The sequence below is a fragment of the Helianthus annuus genome, chromosome 16 (assembly GCF_002127325.2).
Source record: "Helianthus annuus cultivar XRQ/B chromosome 16, HanXRQr2.0-SUNRISE, whole genome shotgun sequence".
In the NCBI taxonomy this organism is placed as follows: Eukaryota; Viridiplantae; Streptophyta; class Magnoliopsida; order Asterales; family Asteraceae; genus Helianthus; species Helianthus annuus.
Genome location: NC_035448.2, coordinates 6,966,152 through 6,986,195, shown reverse-complemented (window position 1 = coordinate 6,986,195; position 20,044 = coordinate 6,966,152). Strand labels below are relative to the sequence as shown.

At 33.3% G+C, this 20,044-nt stretch overlaps 1 long non-coding RNA gene across 1 annotated transcript; it reads left to right on the top strand.

Moving 5' to 3' along the window:
• Window positions 1-6,604: 6,604 nt before the first annotated feature.
• On the top strand, window positions 6,605-7,313 carry LOC110918586. The gene is made up of 3 exons (XR_002581426.2): window positions 6,605-6,717; window positions 6,884-6,948; window positions 7,049-7,313. It is a non-coding gene; the product is annotated as an uncharacterized LOC110918586 (long non-coding RNA).
• Window positions 7,314-20,044: the final 12,731 nt, after the last annotated feature.

Here is a 20,044-nt window from a genome sequence, read left to right as displayed (position 1 = left end):
TCTGCACGGTTCCATGCATTTCTTGCACTGTTCAGCTGGTTTTAAGACTTCAGAATCAGAATTTACCTTAGTGATAGGCACCTCGGTGTTTTCAGCTGCCTCTGGCTGCTTTATCTCAGCATCATTTAGCTTTTGTTCAACACTGACTTCCTCACCAACATCACTAGCATCTGACTTGACATCCTTCATTTCTTCTTCTTCAATTTGCTGTTCTTCAACTTCTTTCACAGCTTCAACTTTCACAACTTCTGTTTCAACCTCTTCAGCAACTTTCTTCAGATTAACCACCATTTCTTCAACATTCTTCTTCATTTTCTCTTCATCCCTTTTTCTCAAGCATGACAGCATAGCATATCGGATATCTCTTTCGTATTGTTTAACGTATGCATCATCTTTCGTCACTCTTCTGTAATATTCAGCTCTCAACGGAACAACAAGAAGAACATCATCAAAGATTATATCTTTCTTTGGAACAACTGGTTCTCCTTCTCTGTTGTAATAACACTCTCTCTTCTTGTCCCATCGTTTATTGCTGACAGCATTCTCATATTCTTCCTGCATCTCATCCATTCTTCTGTAAACCACATCTCTTTCTTTATGTGTTTTCTCACTCAAGATCTCTTCTCGAGTTTTCTCTTTGTTCTCAATCTTTTCTTCATGGTTTTTAGCAGGTTCTTTTTCTTCTTTAATTTCAGCAACATTCGCAAACTTTCTTGGTGCTGTCGTAGCTTTCCCATGAGTTGTTTTGCGAACAATTTCATTTCGATCTTCTTCTGGACAAATTTGAGACCAATCATATCCTTCATCAGGATATATGACAGGACAAGCTCTTGAAGTTGTTTTTGGTCTATCTTCAATCAACTTTGGCTCTTCTTTGCTTCGATGGTAGATCGCCTTTTGATAATAATCATCATTGAAAGGACGTTCATTTCTTTCAGCAACTTCTGCATTCCTACACTCTCTTTTGAAATGACCTTTTTGCTTGCATTTGAAGCAAGTCACTTTTGACTTGTCGAATCCAAGCTTTGTTGATGGACCACCAAGAGATTGTTTCCCAGTAATTTCCATGTATCTTTGAGCTCTCCGAATGCAGCTTGCTAAACACCAACGAATATCAATAAGTTCCATCTCCTCTGGATCAATCTGGTCGTAGTCTTCTTTCGTCAGTTCAGAATTACCGATTTTTCCAGCTACCAGACCTTCATATGATTCCAGGACAGATGCAAGAAAGCTCATTTGCTGCTTCGCTGCATTGATACTCATTGCTGGAGAATTCTTCAGTTTAAGAGCAATGTTGCACAAAATTTCATCTGTGTCTTCAGAATTTGTTTTTGAAGATGAATGATATCCAGACTGATGACTTGTTGACGTTGTTTGAGATTCATTCATCTTTTCACCAAGGAATGCTGTCTTTGGTGAACCAACGCCCTTCTCTGAAAGTACACTACTTTTGTAATATAAGCCGACATTCTGTTGACGTGAAGACTCTGTCATCTTGCTTTGTTTCTGCAGCTCTAGATCATGACTCTCAATCTTTTCAAACAATGCATCAAGAGAAATTGTATCATATGAATCATCATTTTTCAAAATAAACACAAACGTTTGCCACTGATCAACTCGTGGTAACGCTTCAATCACTTTATCGATGATTTCTTCTCTTGTTTTAGCAATTTCAAATCTTTCGAGTTCGATTTTTAGGTGACAAAATCTTTCTATCATTTGTCTCACCGATTCTCCTTTTAAACTATCAAAAAGATCAAATTCCTTTTTAATTAGCGCGATTTTGTTCTTTTTAATTTGTTTACCACCCTCAGCTTTAATACGTAAAGCTTCCCAAACTGATTTGGATGTCCCGCTATGATTTAGTAATGCAAATATATCGTTTCTAATTGCTGACTGTATCAATGCAATCATCCTTTGTTCGGCGGCAAATTCTGCTCTGTCGTCTCTGGAGAATTTTTTGAACTGTAAATCTTCACCTTTGTCATCTTTTGGTTTTTCGTATCCGTACTCAAGACAAAACCAACTTTCATGTGCATACGCCTTTGCCCAATTAATAAATCTTTCTTTCCACCAAGTATAATCTTCAATGCTTTCAAGCGTTGGTGGTTTAGAATGCGTTCCGTAAAAGTTATCATGCTTGATGTTCTCATTGATTGCCTTCGTGATGGTTTTTGGTGTAACAGTTGTAACTTCGGATGATTCAGATGTGAACGCGTTGAAAAACGTGTTATAAAATTCCTCAGCCATAATTTGAGCTTCGAGTAATCACCTGAATGAATTACGTAAACAACCGATTAGTTCAACGACTTTTAACAAACTTGATTTTGGAAATTAATTAATTTGATATGATTTAAAATTTATATGATCCAAATCAATTTTGAAACATTTATTCAATTGATTAATGTCAGCCGATCGGGTGGGAGGAAGTGCTAGCCGATCGAGTGGGGGGAAGTGCTAGCCGATCGAATGGGGGGAAGTGCTAGCCGATCGAGTAGGAATAGAATGCTAGTCGATCGAATGGGGATTGCTAGCCGATCGGTTAGAAGGGAATGCTAGTCGATCGAGTAGGAATGATATACTAGCCGATCGAGTAGGAAAGGATACTAGCCGATCGAGTAGGAGGTGAAAGTGTGTCCTAACCGATCGAGTAGAAAATTATGTTATCCGATCGAATAGGAAAAGTCTCTGTTCGATCGAGTAGAAAAGAATACTGTTTGTCTGAGATTTGCTGGCCGATCGGTTAGCACTTGCTAGCCGATCGGTTGAGAGTTTTAACTTTACAAAGTCTGCTACTCGATCGAGTAGCTACTCGAATCAAATGACTTCCTGTTCGATCGAGTAAGTCAATGTGCTGTTTGAGTGAGACTTTGCTAGCCGATCGGTTAGCACTTTGCTAGCCGATCGGTTGGGAATAACACACAAACTTGCTGTTCGAATCAAATTGCTGCTCGATCCAAGAGTTGCTAGCCGATCGGTTAGCACATGCTAGCCGATCGGTTGGGAATGGATGCTGTTCGATCCAAGTAAAAGCTAGCCGATCGAGTGATAATTTCCTGTTCGAACGGTTAGCACTTTGCTAGCCGTTCGACTAGCCTAACCGAACGGTTGGCCTACTCGATCGAGTAGGACCTGATGAACAATTTCACGAACATTTTCAGCAAAAACGAACACAAAATCACTGATTTCTCTCAAACGGCTTGGAATTTTGACCTGAAAATTTGTAGGATCATAGATCAGATATAGGCGCACAACATATTAAAATTTCATCCAATTTCAACCGTAAAAACACTGTTAATTTTGCGATTTTCAGATAAAAACGTGAAGAACAAGAAATTATGAAGAAATTTGACAAATCTGAGTAAATTCGACTCTGAATCTGAAGGATTTCTGTGCGAATTCGTGCGTTTGATTCCGTGCAATCGAGCTCCTGCTCTGATACCACTTGTTAGGACCGGTTTGACTCCGAAATGATTGCGAATCACCTCGTACAACGTGCGGAATCCGTGTACGAGCAAAACCGAAACACACGAGACGTACTATTAACGTGATTCTTTGATAGATCTGAAAAGATACAAGAACCGTGAATCACCTTTTGCCTTTCTCTCTCTTACTTTCTCTCTCTAGCTTCTCTCTCTAACTTCTAAGCTCCAAAGATCAAAATGGCAAAAGTTCTAAATGAGAACCCTAAAGGTTCTATTTATAGGCCAAAGGTGATAAGGAATCTTTCCTTATTTACAATAATGCCACCTTGCCTTTAGTAACAAGATATTACATTGTAAACACTAAAGTTCTTCTGTTTCTGCTACGAACTGAGTTTACGGAGGCGATAGACATTAATGTACTAACAGTATTTTCCCGAACCCATTTGTCTGATGCTTAATCTGCTTTTGATAAAGTGATATTTGTTTTTTAATTTTTGTTTTGTGTGATTTGGGTGTTTGAGGTTTTGAATTTGGTATGTGTGGTTGTTTGTTATTTGGGAAATTTGACATAAATGAGGCTCTTGTTACTGGCCAGTGCTTGTTTTATGTTGTGAAAAATGTGTTGTTAGGGAAATTTCCACATTGCCTTATAAATGTATTTATCGTTTCTGAAATGGATACTTGATTGTCGATTAAACTCAGAAATCCATGCCGGAAAGGGAAAAAACTTCTTGTGTTGGATATAGACTATACTCTCTTTGACCATCAGTCAACTGCAGAAAACTTGCTTCAACTCATGCGCTCTTGTAAGAAGCTTACATAAATCCCACTTTGATGATGGGGGCAGCGGTGAGGGTTTGATTGTGAGCGAGAGACAGAGAGAGATAAAGGAAGAGGGGTTGCGAGAGAGAACTGAGGGGAGGGTTAATGGGTTTATATGTTTTTTAAAAATTAATATGTTTTTGTTTTATTGTATTAGAATTGGAAAAGACAATAATACCCTTATGTGAAAGGCAAATGCCATATTTAACGGAAAATTTTAATTGGGTTAATGGTAAAGGATCTAGGATGTAATGCTTTTATAAAAAAAGGTATGTGATTGTAATTATTGAAGTTAAAGGACATCCGTTGCAATCCGGTACAAACGTAAATGAAACGCCCAAAATTTCGCAATGGTTAAACGTCATGTAAAAACACTAAAATTTTGAACTTTCATAATTTAATATAAGTTTTGACCAAAATCTAACATATTTAAAGTATAAATTTTAATCTTACTTACAAAAGACATAAACATTTAAAACGACGTTTACAATCCAAAAGTAGTCTGACCCATTGACACTAAACATAAACCGAAAGCGCGTAAAGGGCATCATGGAGTGTGTTCGTTCCAAGCGTAGCATGCCGTTAGAGTACGACTTTACCTACATTACAACAACAAGAACCAAAGTTAATTCTACATGTATGCACAACATTTAACTTCCAACTATCAAATTCGCATTCCTTATTTTACTTCCATAATCCAGCCCATTCTCATTAAGTTATTTATATAAACATTCTTAAATATCTTATTCTAGTTGTTTGGCGTATTCCCTACGTTTCGACTAGATACCATTCCAACATACATTTTATTCGTGCGGCCCGTTCATACGGTTCGACTACATAACATTTCAACATACATTCTATTCGTGCGACCCATTTATACGGTTCGACTACATAGCATACCAACATACATTCTATTGGTGCGACCCGTTCATATGGTTCGACTACATAACATTCCAACATACATTCTTTTAGTACGACCCGTTCATACTGTTCGAGTCGTTCGACTACATAACATTTCAACATACATTCTATTCGTGCGACCCGTTTATACGGTTCAACTACATAGCATACCAACATACATTCTATTAGTGCGACCCGTTCATACGGTTCGACTACATAACATTCCAACATACATTCTTTTAGTATGACCCGTTCATACGGTTCGACTACATAACATTCCAACATACATTCTTTTAGTGCGACCCGTTCATACGGTTCGACTACATAACATTCCAACATACATTCTTTTAATGCGACCCGTTCGTACCGGATTCGTCTATATATATTCATTCTAAACATAACATTCTTATTCTTTGACCCGTTAGTGATGGGTTGATTACATGACCATTCTATAACGCATAACGAATACCACAATATATATCAATAAACATTACTACAAGTAAACTTTAATCGTACAAGTAACGTACCTCCGTCTTGTGAGGCTTGAAGTTTCCGTCCGCTTAAACTTTCCTCCTTCACACCTACATTCAACACATTCATTCTTGAATTATAACAATCCATTCTATTTCATACAAAGACTCCTCACATTCTAAACTTTAAAAAATATCAATAATCGTCATAATTCACACATTTATCAATTAATGCATTTCATCGAGCACTTGGTGTGCATCTATCAAAATGTTTAGAATCTACAACTTATGTTATTATAGGTAGAGGATCCTGTAAAAAAGGCCTAAAGTGTGAGAAGGGTAAGAAAAAATCTCAGCCATTAGATCTTTTGATCTAATGGTTGAGATAATAGGGACCAAATTGTAAAATATTTTCATTAATTTGGACTGATTTGAAATATCTAGGGGCAATATAGTCTTTTAAACCCACTAGAAATTAGGTAATGCACATGTAACTTCCCCCCGTCTTTTTTAAACGTCAATAACTTTTTATACGTAACTTTTTTTTAAAAAAAAATTACACCATAATAACGAGCGTTTTTTATCTTTAATATGAGTACCATATCGCTATACTTATATAAAGAAAAAAAATATGTTTCGATCAGATGTTTAGTCAATAAATGGTGTTATATACTTGCTGAATGGTGTTATATACTTGCTGAATGGTTTATATACTTACTGAATGGTGTTATATACTTGCTGAATGGTGTTATATACTTGCTGAATCTATACAACCTAATAAAAGCCTTAATTAGGGGACACATGTCACCCATCTAGAGCCTCTATTCCTCATTTTCCCGCCAAAAGTTGCATCCCTTTGTTCTCCCTGTGGTGCATGAGTCATACGGACCCGTTTTGTAATATGGGTCATAATCACGTGTGCCTATATATTGTTATAACCCGTATAGAAACTTCACTTCACATATCGCACTAGGGTTTCAGCTTCTTCACCACGCTTCCACCTCCCTCATTCACATTCTGCCTCCATGAAGAAACCCTAGCCGTCTCCCTGTGAAGCAACCCTATGTATCTTCATCCCCAATTGCGATTGTAAGCAACATGTAAGTTTTTTTTCTGAATTTTTAATGCTCTAAACCTAACTTTCTTTGATTGAAGCTTCTTCTAATCAAGAACCTTAAATCTCTAAATCTCTGTCGTATTCTACATGGCGATTCCAAATGTACGTTTTCACTATTCGATTTCATCTAATCTTCAACAATGATCTAGGGTTTCTGCATCTTCAATCTTACATCTCCCTCTCATTCGTCTCAAAATTGAATCCCTTCACCAAGGTACGATTCCCTTTTCTATTAGTCAATTCTTGATTCTTGATTATATTTCTTCTTATTTTCTTACAAACTTTCTAATTAAACCCTAATCATTCTCCAACAGGTTCCACTCTGATTGATGTTGCAGCTGTTTGTTGCCATTGCTGGTGATTCACAACCGTCGTTGCCGCTCTTCTGGTGTTTAATGGTGGTATTAATGTGGATTTTGTGTTATTAGTTTGTTCGATTTGATTCTGTTACCCTTGATTAATCTAGGGTTTTCGAGATTTGTGATCATTATCTTATTTTACTGTAAATTCGTTTATTATTAATTCCATACAATTTAACATATTTGTTCGTTATATATATAGTTATTAAAGAAATATAGGTATCATTGTGTTTTAGATCAATAGGTATGATTGTGTTAAAAAAATGTCGTTTTAGATTATATTGTGTATAGATTTTTTTTTCCAGATTAGTTTTTTGCTACTGTTTCAAAAAAAATTATTGTTTTCATATTTTATCTTTTATTATGCCTTAATCAATTGTTGTATCTGTTTAATGTTATTATTTTGTTATTTAGTTTGAATGAAGTAATAGGATGCACGAACAATGAAGGTCTCTGATCCAAACCACTCAACCACTCATATGTTTGATGTTGCTTCTGTACATTGTATCATTTACATTTTATGAGTTTATTTGATGCAGAGCATCCAAGATATATTTTATTAATTCAAATTTATTTTCCTAATCTTTTTTATTTTGTTTCCTATTTGATAAGTCTCGTGGTTGAACTATAAATAAGGGATTTATGGTTTATTGTTAGTTAGTTTTTTTATTGAATTTGTTTGAAAGAACTTTATTCTTGAACCTTTTGGTTCGTATTTATCGTCATTGATTACTAATCGTTCTTGAGCCATTTGATTGCATGCGAAACTGCATCATTATTACTTTATTCTTCTCATTATTTTGTTATGTCAAATCTTGAAAATAATGGAATTTTGTTAAAGGCTTTCAAGAAGAGAGATAATGAGCTACAAGTTCGGGAAGCTGACCTATGAAAAAGAGAAATGTAAAATTATTTTTAATGTGTGTAGTTTTATAATTTTGATTTGTCTTCTGTATGTTCTATCCTTCTCTTTTAGTTTTGTGGTATTTTTCAAGTTTCTTTTGATTATTTTTACATAACTGTAAATGATACCATTGGGGCATTTTCTTCGTTCCACACCATTGTATATGTGTGAATGTGTCTGTGTTTTAGGGTTTACTTTTTTTTCCTAATAATTCCATTTACTTGGTTGTAGAGATGTGAGCGATAACTTTAATGGTGGTAGCCTTCCAACTAATTTGTTTTATGATGAAAATCTCAGTTTAACAAATTTTGTGTTGAAGTGTTGAGCTCAAGCTTTGGATATAAGATGACAACGAATTGGATTATGATTCTGATAACAGTTTCACCGCTGCTTGTGGATTTTCAAGTTACGATCACGACCTTCCTGATTCGTACTCTAATTCGCATTCAACCACCTCATGGCCTCCTGCCATTCTACTCAGGTGCGTTCAGCCTCTCTAGCCATAGATAAGTTAGGATGAAGCTTCCTCTGGTGGTGTCGGGTATGGTGTACAATCGATGGTAGTGGGATGTTGTGTTGATATCAGTGCAAAACAAAATGAAACGCGACACGGGTTTCTATCAGAAATTTGGCGACCCCTACGAGCTGCGTGTTTCATTTCAAAGTTAGTTGGTGAACGAAAGGTACATGTTTGTGTGTTAACTTGAGTATATGTACATTTTATCTCATATAATTATTATATAATATTCAGTTGGTGCAACCTTTTTCATATTGGTTCTTAATTGCGTTTTCTACGTTGATTTTGACCAAAATATCACGAATTATGTGTTGGTGGATGATATATATATTTTTGATTATGAATTGAATTGTTTGTTAATGTGAGATTGATTTTGTTTACATTTTCAGTATACTCCTGAGCATTTTGTAAGGAGCAAATTATTGTAGATGGAAATTGTGATTTGGCAATGAGGCAGCTTGCAAGTATTGGTTTTAAGAATTTTATAGCTATAAAGTGGACACTTCATGATCCAGGTACTTGCCCCCTCTCAAATAAACTTTGAGCTGAACCTACGTAACTTCATTGAAACAGAACGATGCCATACAATCTCCTGAATATACACATTTGCTTTAGCTGTTGTTTCTATTGCCTATTGTCTTTCTCAATATGCTGTATTTGTATGATAAAGCATCAATTCTATAGCTATAAATTGCATACAAGTTACATACAAAGATTTGGTGTTGCCAGTGTTAGAATAACCCATTGATGTGGCCTTACGGATCATTTTGTAACATTACCAATATGACATAACTAATCCCTGACAATTACTTGTTGGTAGTAATTGTAATTATTGATTAGTTTAAGGGGCAATTATGATTTCCCTTTAGGTACCTTTAATAGAGAATGTAAAGAGTTTTCATAACCTACCATCACTTATGATCATTATATATTGATCATTGGTATTGATAAAAAGGTATGAAAAACTCCTTAAGAACACCAATACTAAAATACTAAAAAATTCTCTCTAAGGTGATCCATCAACCTAAGGTACCATAACGGGAATCATGGCCTTATCTTCGTCTTCAAAGATGACCACTCCCACAAGTAAGTGTCTCTAACTTGGTATCTATATTTACGTTATGATTGAATAAACATGAATAGGTTCTATATTTTGACCCATGTTTATAGATATAATCAACATGTGGTATCAGAGCAATGTTGATTATATCAGGTTGATCATATAAATATAAATCGATTTGTTGTCATGTTTTATGTTTCATGATCTTCTAACCTGCAAGTTGATTTAGAAGTTAAATCATGTAAGTCAATTTGTTAATAATATCACGAGCTCTTTTGAACAATTCAAATAGCTGGCAATAATGATGTAATGTCTTTCTTATGGAAGTAAAATATATTCATTTTCAAATGTTTCATTCTGACACTCTTGATAACCGAAAATATATGGCATACAATCCAAAACAAAGAATTGTCTTTTTAACTATATTTACATCATCTTGAATTGCAATTGATGGTGATTTTAATTAGTGACATATTTTTAATTGTGTTTTGTCTATTGGGTTTCACAATACTCTATTGCAATTCTTTATTCAATGTGATTAATTAGTGAATTAATGGTATATTAGTTTTATATTTATGGTATATTAATTTTATAAATGCATGAATCAATTCTATTAATTCTCACATAAATAATTTTAGTCTAAGCAACGTTTTAGTTGCATTTCATGAATTGAATGCATGAATCAATTCTATTAATTCTCACATAAATAATTGATTGGAATGATTTTTCTTATGAATTATTAAATACTAATATATATCTGTCTTCATTCACGATTATGATTATTGGCAATTTTAGTTCATATATATGAACTATTTGTGTTGAACCTTAATTGATGGGTTTAGATTGCTATGATGTGTTTTATATACGGTTAATTGATCAGTCATTATATTTAAAATTTAGTGCCTTGCCTTATGTCGATGGCTATCAAAACTAAATTGTATATATTTGTTGGTGTGAATCCTATCTCCAATTTCGCATGGCTCATTTAATTTATGAAATTAATTAATTGACTTTTTTGTATGATCCACAAAAAAAAATTATATATTAAGCTTTCGCATGTGATATTTTGTATAAATTATTTCTGCATAAATTTTCGCATAACGTTTATACGAATTCGCATGCCTTATGTTAACTTTTGGAAGCCTTATTTTATTTGGTTTCGTATGACCATAACTTGCGAATGGCCCAACTTTAATTTATGTCATTTTATGTTATTACGTGTATTATTGGATAATGAACCCAACAACTAATTGTTTAATGACATACATAATGAATTATTAGCCTAATTTACATAAATATTTCATTTCTGGCCCAAAGGTGTTATGTTATATTTATGTGTTTTACCTTATTGTGTATGTATGTTCATCATGATACATGAATTTTGGTCAAAGCCAAAGCGAAGCTAGAGTTCATGTAGAACATTGAGACAGTCTATATTTATGTGTGTTCATAATATGTGAATTTTGGTCAAAGCCAAAGCGAAGCCAGAGTTCATGTAGAACACTAAAGACGGTCTATTATTTATATCGTTCATAATGCTGAATTTTGGTCAAAGCCAAAGCGAAGCCAAAATTTAGGTAGAACATTAAGCCGAGGTTTATTATTTTATATCGTTCATAATGCGTGAATTTTGGTCAAAGCCAAAGCGAAGCCAAAATTCAGGCAGAACATTAAGTTGGTTTTATTTATTTATGTTCATAATACATGAAATTTGGTCAAAGCCAAAGCGAAGCCAAATTTCATGTAGAACAATAAGTCAGTCTATTATGTATGTTCATAATGCATAAATTTTGGTCAAAGCCAAAGCGAAGCCAGATTTATTATAGAACATCAAGACAATTTGTTATTTATGTACGTTCATAATGTCTGAATTTTGGTCAAAGCCAAAGCGAAGCCAAAATTCAGGTAGAATCTTAAATTAGTCTGTTATTTTGGTGTTATAGTAGACTATATCTTCAATATAATAATTTGTGTGTGCCTTACTTGATTACCCCATAATGTAAATCACTCCAAGCTTCTTCTTAGGTTTGTATCTCATCTATTTCATCCACTCTAATTTCAAAACCTAAAATGTTTTGCTTACTAAAGAGTTTCTACAAAATTTGCTCTTGTTATTTTGTTGATTATTTCTTAAGATATGATAATCCTACTGCTCTTTTCTGATAAAAGTTTTCCAGAAGACAACTAGAGTATGACTAGTGGGATAAGTCAACCATTATATCTTTTATGATAATCAAGAACTAACTTAATTATTGCTATCATGTGAGCTATTCTAGATTCTAAATTTCCGAAGACTAATTTGTTTTCTTTGGAAGAATCAAAATAACTCCTAAGATGCATGCATTACTCTAGATTCTTACTATAAAGTTAGTGGCATATGCGAGTACATCATGGTGTACAATACCATGACCCATAATTTAAAGGTTTACACATGGAAATCAGTACACTTTTCTGGTGCATTACATATAACTTTTCCACCAATACCATAAGTTGCCTTAAGAATCAACTATACCACTCAAGAGTACCAAAGGAAAACGAGTGTGTTGATTAGCAGCATATGTACAGGAAAAGGAATGCATGAAACTGGAAAATTAGATGTTGTTCATCTCACCGCCACTAAACCTTAAAGGAGGATACTTTTAAGATTCAGCGATAGTGTACAAGTACTATTTCCAGCTATAAGTTTCTTCAAAAGGAAAGTCTCGCTACAAATTTGTGTCACTAAACCAGGCATGAGCATCGAGACTATCCATTATTCAATGGAACAGCTGGCTAAGATAAGTAGTCAGAAATTTATGATATTTAAGTCTGCTAATGATGATATTCCAATCAACACATGACGAGTTGACTCTAGTTCTTTGTGTTTCCTTACCAGAAATCAACAAATAATTAATATGAGAGTTAGTGGCAAAATTTTATGTTAAGACTATAAGAACCATAATAAATTGTTTTATCATTAGGCTTTATGATACCTTATATATTCTGTAGATTATTCAGAATTTAGTATCAATATGAAAGCTACATTATGACAGTTGTGAGGTTCACATGGTTAAAACAAAGTCACTCTTACCTTAAACTCTCATATTATTTGTCATCTCAATCTGGATAGAAACCTTATAAGATAGCACTAGATGATGCTACACTTTTTCACAACCTTTTGTTATCATGAAAATGAAAATTTAACAAAAGAAAAATGAGACTTACAAATTCCATCCATTAAGACTAAATTTCATGAGAAATCATGACTAGGTTAATGAAGGATGAAATATTATCAAATCTCATTCTTAATGACTTATGAGCATGTGTTATAAGCCTTAATATTTAAATGGCTAAGGGAATAAATTAAGTTCCATTACAAGTTATATTTCATTGGAACTTATCCCAAAATGGAATATTCAGACATAATTCATTTATCATAATATTTACTTGTATTTAATATGTCTTATATGAATAAAGATATTAAAGAAATTAATTCATGTATACTATGATTCCTTCTAAATATGTCCTCAAATATTTTATAACATCTGGACATTAAGGAAATCAAGTCTAACATATATGAAAGGTTCCCACAACACGTACATCACTGAAACTCATCTTGTAGCATTTCTAGAGATCTAAAAGGTTAGTGGGAGCATTAAGTGTCTTTATCTTAACTTGCGAGCGTTGCAAGAGGTAGGGGAGTGAAAGCTTGTTGTTACATCAATTTGTACCTCTTGTACAAGACACTGCTCCTTCACAACTTTTCTCTTTAAGAATATACTACTACTTTAACAAAAGTTTCATTGTTGCTTAGACGTGGGCACAATCATATTTCTTGCCATAATTGGAATCCTCAAACAGAGAAACTACAAGGGGTAACTTCATTAATTTGTTACTCTATTAGAATTTATTGGTCTCCTAATGTTGACCATAAGCATGCTAAATTGTTAAAGATTTCTAAGTCAGTGGGAGCAGTAATAGTCCTTATCAGGACTTGCAAGAAGTACAAGAGGCGGGGGGAGAGACTTATTAATTTTTACTCCGATTACACCTCTTGTACACCATACGCCACCAACTCTTACACACTTAGAATCTTGAAAGCGATAGCAACTTAATCAAGAGTTAATCCATAAATCTGAAACTCATTATACAACCCAATAATAAACTACGGAGGTCATATAGGTTTAACTTTGATGATTATGTATCCTACTTGACTGAAGTTGAAATGGATATTGGAAAGTTTACTGATTCTACCTTTCCTAATTAAGCCATTTGCGTTAATCAATTTTCTAAATGGAATAAAAATTATTTTAGTAAAATTAATTTTTTGTTTAGAATAACGTTTGTTATCAAAGAATCATCTTACCTTTTGCAAAAGTTTTCTTTGAGGATCATTGTTGTTTTAGTAGCTTATAATCTTTTGTAGCTACATTAAATGGATATTAAAACAATTTTCCCTAAACAAAGACTTACATGTTCAAAACAACCTGAAAGTTCTAAACTGAAAGGTCAAGAACACTTAGTTTCTAAGTCGATGAAATCCATATATGGGTTGAAGCAAACATCAAAATGTGACGAAATCTTAATGCGATTCTTTTCATCACGAATTAAGTGGATTTATGTGTACCAACCTCAGGATGAGTGGGAGCAACTAATGTTAACTTGTCCTTATATAGATGACACTCTTTTGATAAGTATATGTTACATAAGTCAAATAATTTCTCACGCATATTTTGATATAATGAATCTCGGAAATACCACTTACGTGAGAGATATCAAAATATACCAAGATAGACCCATTGGGGCATTAGTTTCGTGCCATAAGCTTTACTTTAAAGTGGGTCCTTACATATGTAACAAACAATATTGCTCTCACTAAGAGGATAAAATGATAAATGAGATTACTTTCTTATGCTTCATTAATTAGAAGCCTTATGAAGGTTCAAGTCTATACTCGTTTAGATATTGCTCACATTGATGAACATTATATCACTCTAGATTGTTGTGAAGCATCTTACAATATATTTAAGAAACGAGAAAGACCATAAGAAGAGGTTGATTATTCTTACCATGATTTTATGATGTTCAAAAGAAACTAAAAGTCAATTTGGGGTAATCCTTGTGTCGCGGACAAATCTATCACATGGAGGAGTCATGAGAAACTATTAACAACAACCTAAATTATAATGACATAATATGTTGTTAATTAACAAGGCAATTGTCACTAAATGTTGTTGAAATTTTATCAGTGGACTCATAAACTTATTAACTCCATATAAATACTATATTGAAGACTTACTGTGAAGAGTCAGCTACCTTATTTTCTCGAACAGTAACAGTTCGAGAGGTGCTGCATTAAACTTCGATACAAAATTATTGTTTGTTTATGAACAAGAAGAGGAACCTAAATACTTGTATCGAATACATTTACATTCATGATATGCTTGCGGATCCGATAACTAAGGTCTGCACCCAAAGTCTTTTTAAGAGCTCATAATAAAGACGGGTTTTACTAAAGGCCTTACATAATAGCATATCGTACATATGAATGATTAGTTATTATTTATCCTCAATTATACAATTTGTTTGTCTATAAATACGTATGTGCACCTAATGACGTATAGACAAGAATTATACAAATTAATTTTAAAGGGCTTACCTTAGTCATTTTGGTCTTAAATTTACGTATGTTTTGATTTGGGGTTGTAACATGATTAATGGGGGTCTTGAGTTGAGAATAACTCAATGACTGTATTTTTCTTTTGCAATTTCAATTTGAAACATTGATTAATGTTTTAACTTGGCCAAACTTACTTATACTTATCACAAATGATCACTCGGCCAAGTGGGAGAATGTTAGAAATAACCCGTTGATGTGGCCTTACGGATCATTTTGTAACATTACCAATATGACATAACTAATCCCTGACAATTACTTGATGGTAGTAATTGTAATTATTGATTAGTTTAAGGGGCAATTATGATTTCTCTTTAGGTACCTTTAATAGAGAATGTAAAGAGTTTTCATAACCTACCATCACTTATGATCATTATATATTGATCATTGGTATTGATAAAAAGGTATGAAAAACTCCTTAAGAACACCAATACTAAAATACTAAAAAATTCTCTCTAAGGTGATCCATCAACCTAAGGTACCATAACGGGAATCATGGCCTTATCTTCGTCTTCAAAGATGACCACTCCCACAAGTAAGTGTCTCTAACTTGGTATCTATATTTACGTTATGATTGAATAAACATGAATAGGTTCTATATTTTGACCCATGTTTATAGATATAATCAACAGCCAGACCATCAATTAAAAGTAATTTTTGGTGTCATGTTTATGCTTACAGGAGATGAATATTAAGACATGGGAAGCGGAAATGATGGACGTAGGATAAGAGTGAGTCCACGTGTCTCCACTTGCCGGAGAGTGGTGGTGAAGAAGCGACCACATGGGGATGCTGATGCGTTTTTTGAATAGTGTTAAGAAGCTTCAGAAAAGGGAGAAGATTTGGAAGAAGAGAATTCAGTTCTTTTAGTATGTGTGATGCTCAAGAGAGATTCAGAAACATATGCTTACATGTTGTTTATGCTTTTATGCTTTATTTGAAGCTAACTGGTCGTTTAGTTTGCTTATGGATAGTTATGTAAAGGGATTTGTTTATGTTTAGAATAGTGGCATTATTGGATAAAAATTAAGAAGCAGATTCAGTTGCATTTGCAGTTGATTGAAAGTTCGGTTCTTTTCAAGGGTATGATCACATCTTAATTGTACTTTTCAACGGTATGATCAACATCTTAATTGTACTGAACTTATTTTTTAATGTCTGTTGCAGGCCAATTCACATTATTTCGCTATCATTTCACAGGTATTTTTTCATTCTAATATCAATTTGTTATTTTTAGGTGATGAAAGCTTTTTATATGATAATTACAGCTCCTTTTTATCATCGCTTAAAAATGTAGTATACTTTAACAACTGGAAATAAGATTACATGTTATGGAAGTTTGGTGATATTGAAGGTGATCTTCTATCATCTAAACGACTAATAAGATCTTTCTCTGATGCTTTTCAAGATATGGCAAAAGATGAACTTTCATTGTATACTTCAGATCCCAACAATGCACAGTCATCCCATGTCTGTCCTTTCCAATATGCTCGGTAGTTAATTTGGTTTTTGGTCATAAATACCATAATTTATTAAATATTTTCTAGGAAGATCCATTAATCAAATGATTATTATTATCTTCTCTCTTTCTGTTCTGAATGATTCAGAAAAGATTCTCATTTACTTTGAAGGACTCTTTCATTAATGTATCATAGTTATCGACAACGAGCATAGCGCCCGCTATAGTGAATAGCGTAGCGATGCGATGCTATGCCGCTATCTGATTGTTAGCACATAAAAAGCGAGGAAATAGCGGGAAATTAGTTTTTTCTCTTTAGAAAATACATGTAGCGACTGAAAAAATAGGCGTATTCATAGGGTTTTTTGTTATAAGATTGAAAATAGAAGCATATATCTTCCATCTTTATCGGAGTTTTCAAAAAATATACATGTGAAATATTTATAAAAAATTAATCTGTTGTATCGCTAAACTTGAACTTATTCCCAATTTGAAACTGTAAAATTGTCTACGTCGTCGTTGTTATATATTATTTAGGCCATTAGAAAAGCTATAATTAACTTTTATCGTTTTGGTTTTTAGGAGAAGGTGGTTTCTCTCGGGTAGCCTTAGTCTAGCAAGGCGTTATAAGGTAGATCTAAAGGATTTTTTATTATTTATAACAATGCAGTACATATGTTCATCAGTTTAGGGGTGTGCAAAAAACCGAATTAACCGACAAAACCGAACCGAAAGAACCGAATGAAATCAAAAGTCGGTGGGTCGGTTAATGGTTTTTTCTAAAAACCGAAAGTAGCGAGTCGGTTATGGTTATTAAGATTTCTATACCCACCATAACCGAACCGACATGGTTAAATCTTAGTTAGATTTAGGACTTTTCACCATTTTTTAATATTTGATATTTTTGGTTCAACATTTTTAGTATTTAGTGATTATTTCATATGGTTTCTGTTAAGATGTTTATATGAATTTATATGAAGATATCATATCACTTTGTTAGAAGATTCGGTAATAATCGGTATTAATATCATTGATTATATGTATTTTTAATACTATTCAATAACTAACGCATAGTAATATGTAATAACAATTTATTCCATGTTAAAAAAAATAACTATTTTTAGGTAGGTCTAAATTATTCCATGTTCAAAAAAAAAGCTATTTTTAGGTAGGCCTAAATTGACGGTTAACCATCCATAACCGACCCGCTATGACCTTCAAAACCGAATTACCATAACCGCCATAACCAATCGGTTTTGGTTATGGTTGTCCATTAACCAATATTGCGGTTATGGTTATGGTTTTGAACGAAAACCGACCCAAACCGACCCATGCACACCCCTAAATCAGTTTATATTTTTACTACTTAAATTAAAATGAGCTGGTTTATTGTTTGTAATGTTTAGACACCATCATCACGGCAGATGGCAAGGTTGGATTGGCCGCATAGCCGGGAACAAGGATCTTTACTTGGGGAAATTCAGTAAGTTAATTTATAAAATTATGTCAATAACCAATAGACAAATATGAATCCTTTTAAATAAACAGTCTCATGGCACGCCCTAAAATCTATGAAAATCTTGACCTTTAAGATGAACAAAGGTAATGATTTTGTCAACAAAAGAAGCCATTTAAAAGTTTTAAGTCATTTATCTTTTGTAGTATTTTCTATCCGCTTGGCCGGCACCATGACTGCCATTGTTGAGGACTTCCTAGGGGCGTGTGCAGGTACTTTCATCTTGGTTTAATGATTCGCTTCAGGCCAGATGTCATCAGTTTTGTTTCTCCAAGTATGTAAAATTTGAAATGTTGATGATACATGCAGATGCGAGTGGTAACCGGTAACTGTTGGACCTTATGAAATATTGTATCTGAGATGAACAAGATAGATGTTTTCTTAGAATTGTTGTAATGCAAATATTTGATGACATGCCTTATTAGTTATTGATGTTACGATTTATTAATTATTGATATTGTCCATTGATGGTTGTGTTATGTGTGAATCATATGTTGAATGTTATTGTTTTGATGGTAATTAACATGTAGGTTATTGTTTGGATGGTAACAAGTGTTACAAGTAGGCAACCTGGACATTCCAGCATCAGTGAATGTTTGTATAGCCCGTTGTTAAGATTTGCTTCTATAGCTGCAAAATAGTTGTGAATTTGAGTTTGTAGTTGCATATCTCTTTTTCAACAAATCTTTGTTATTTTGCCAAATATTTGAGGTTCTCATTTATGAATTTAACTTTATAAATCTCCAGTCATTTTACGCTCATCTTATTTCAGAGATAGGGTTGCTTCATATTTAAAACTCAAACCAACAAGACGTATTATTTTGTCTAGCCCATGAAGTTCGCGGGTATTAGCACTATTTGTTAATAAGAGTAGGAAATTAAATAAATATGTATAGAGAATGTGATGAAATGATTAGTTATTGGTATTAAAAAATGAATGTACACAAGAAAAAAAAATTGGCATGTAAAAGATTAATGGTTGGAGATGTAGTTGCCTGGGGCTCAAGTCTCACAAGTCAAAACTCAAATATAATCTTAATGTAAATCTTATGTTTTGGTGTGGAATATTAGTTGTGTTTGACTAATAAAAAGAGTAAAATTTTGGCAGACAAATAAGAAACACTGCAACGATGGTCATTCATGGGAGTTTTTGTTTATTTTTTATCTATCATATTTATGTTAAAGACCGTCTTTTAAAGTTATAGGTAGCATGAATGTTGGAAAATAGGTGGTACTCATGGTATGTTTAAAGTACACTACAAGGGAGAAGGTGGAGAGTGATATGTAACTGTATGTCGCTAACTTTTTTTTGCATCTATATAAAAAGATTATAACCATTTGTTGGTCATATATTCATCTAGCTCAATTACGTAAATTGGGTTTTATCATATATTGATCATATATTCATCTAACTCGATTTCGTAAATTGGGGTTTATTAAACTATTTTTTATGTGGCGTTTATAAGAGTTAAAAGTATGAAAGGTTAAAACTGTTACCAAAAGTACAAACATATCATTTCTCAACACCGCGAAATTCGCGGGTATTAGCACTAGTGGTGTTATATACTTACTGAATGGTGTTATATACTTCCTATAATTAAGGTGGCGGTTATGGGAAGTTTTTAATTAATTGAATTAATGATAAAATTACTTGTTTACCCTTTTCAATTAATTTAGATCCAATGGTTGAGATTCTTTCTTACCTTTCTCACACTTTTGGTCTTTTTTACAATAACCTTACCCTGTTATTATATACCATTTTCTATCTACACAAAATTTCACTTATACTCAATATCACAAATTTCTTCAACAATAATTGTTAAATCTACAATCATGAAA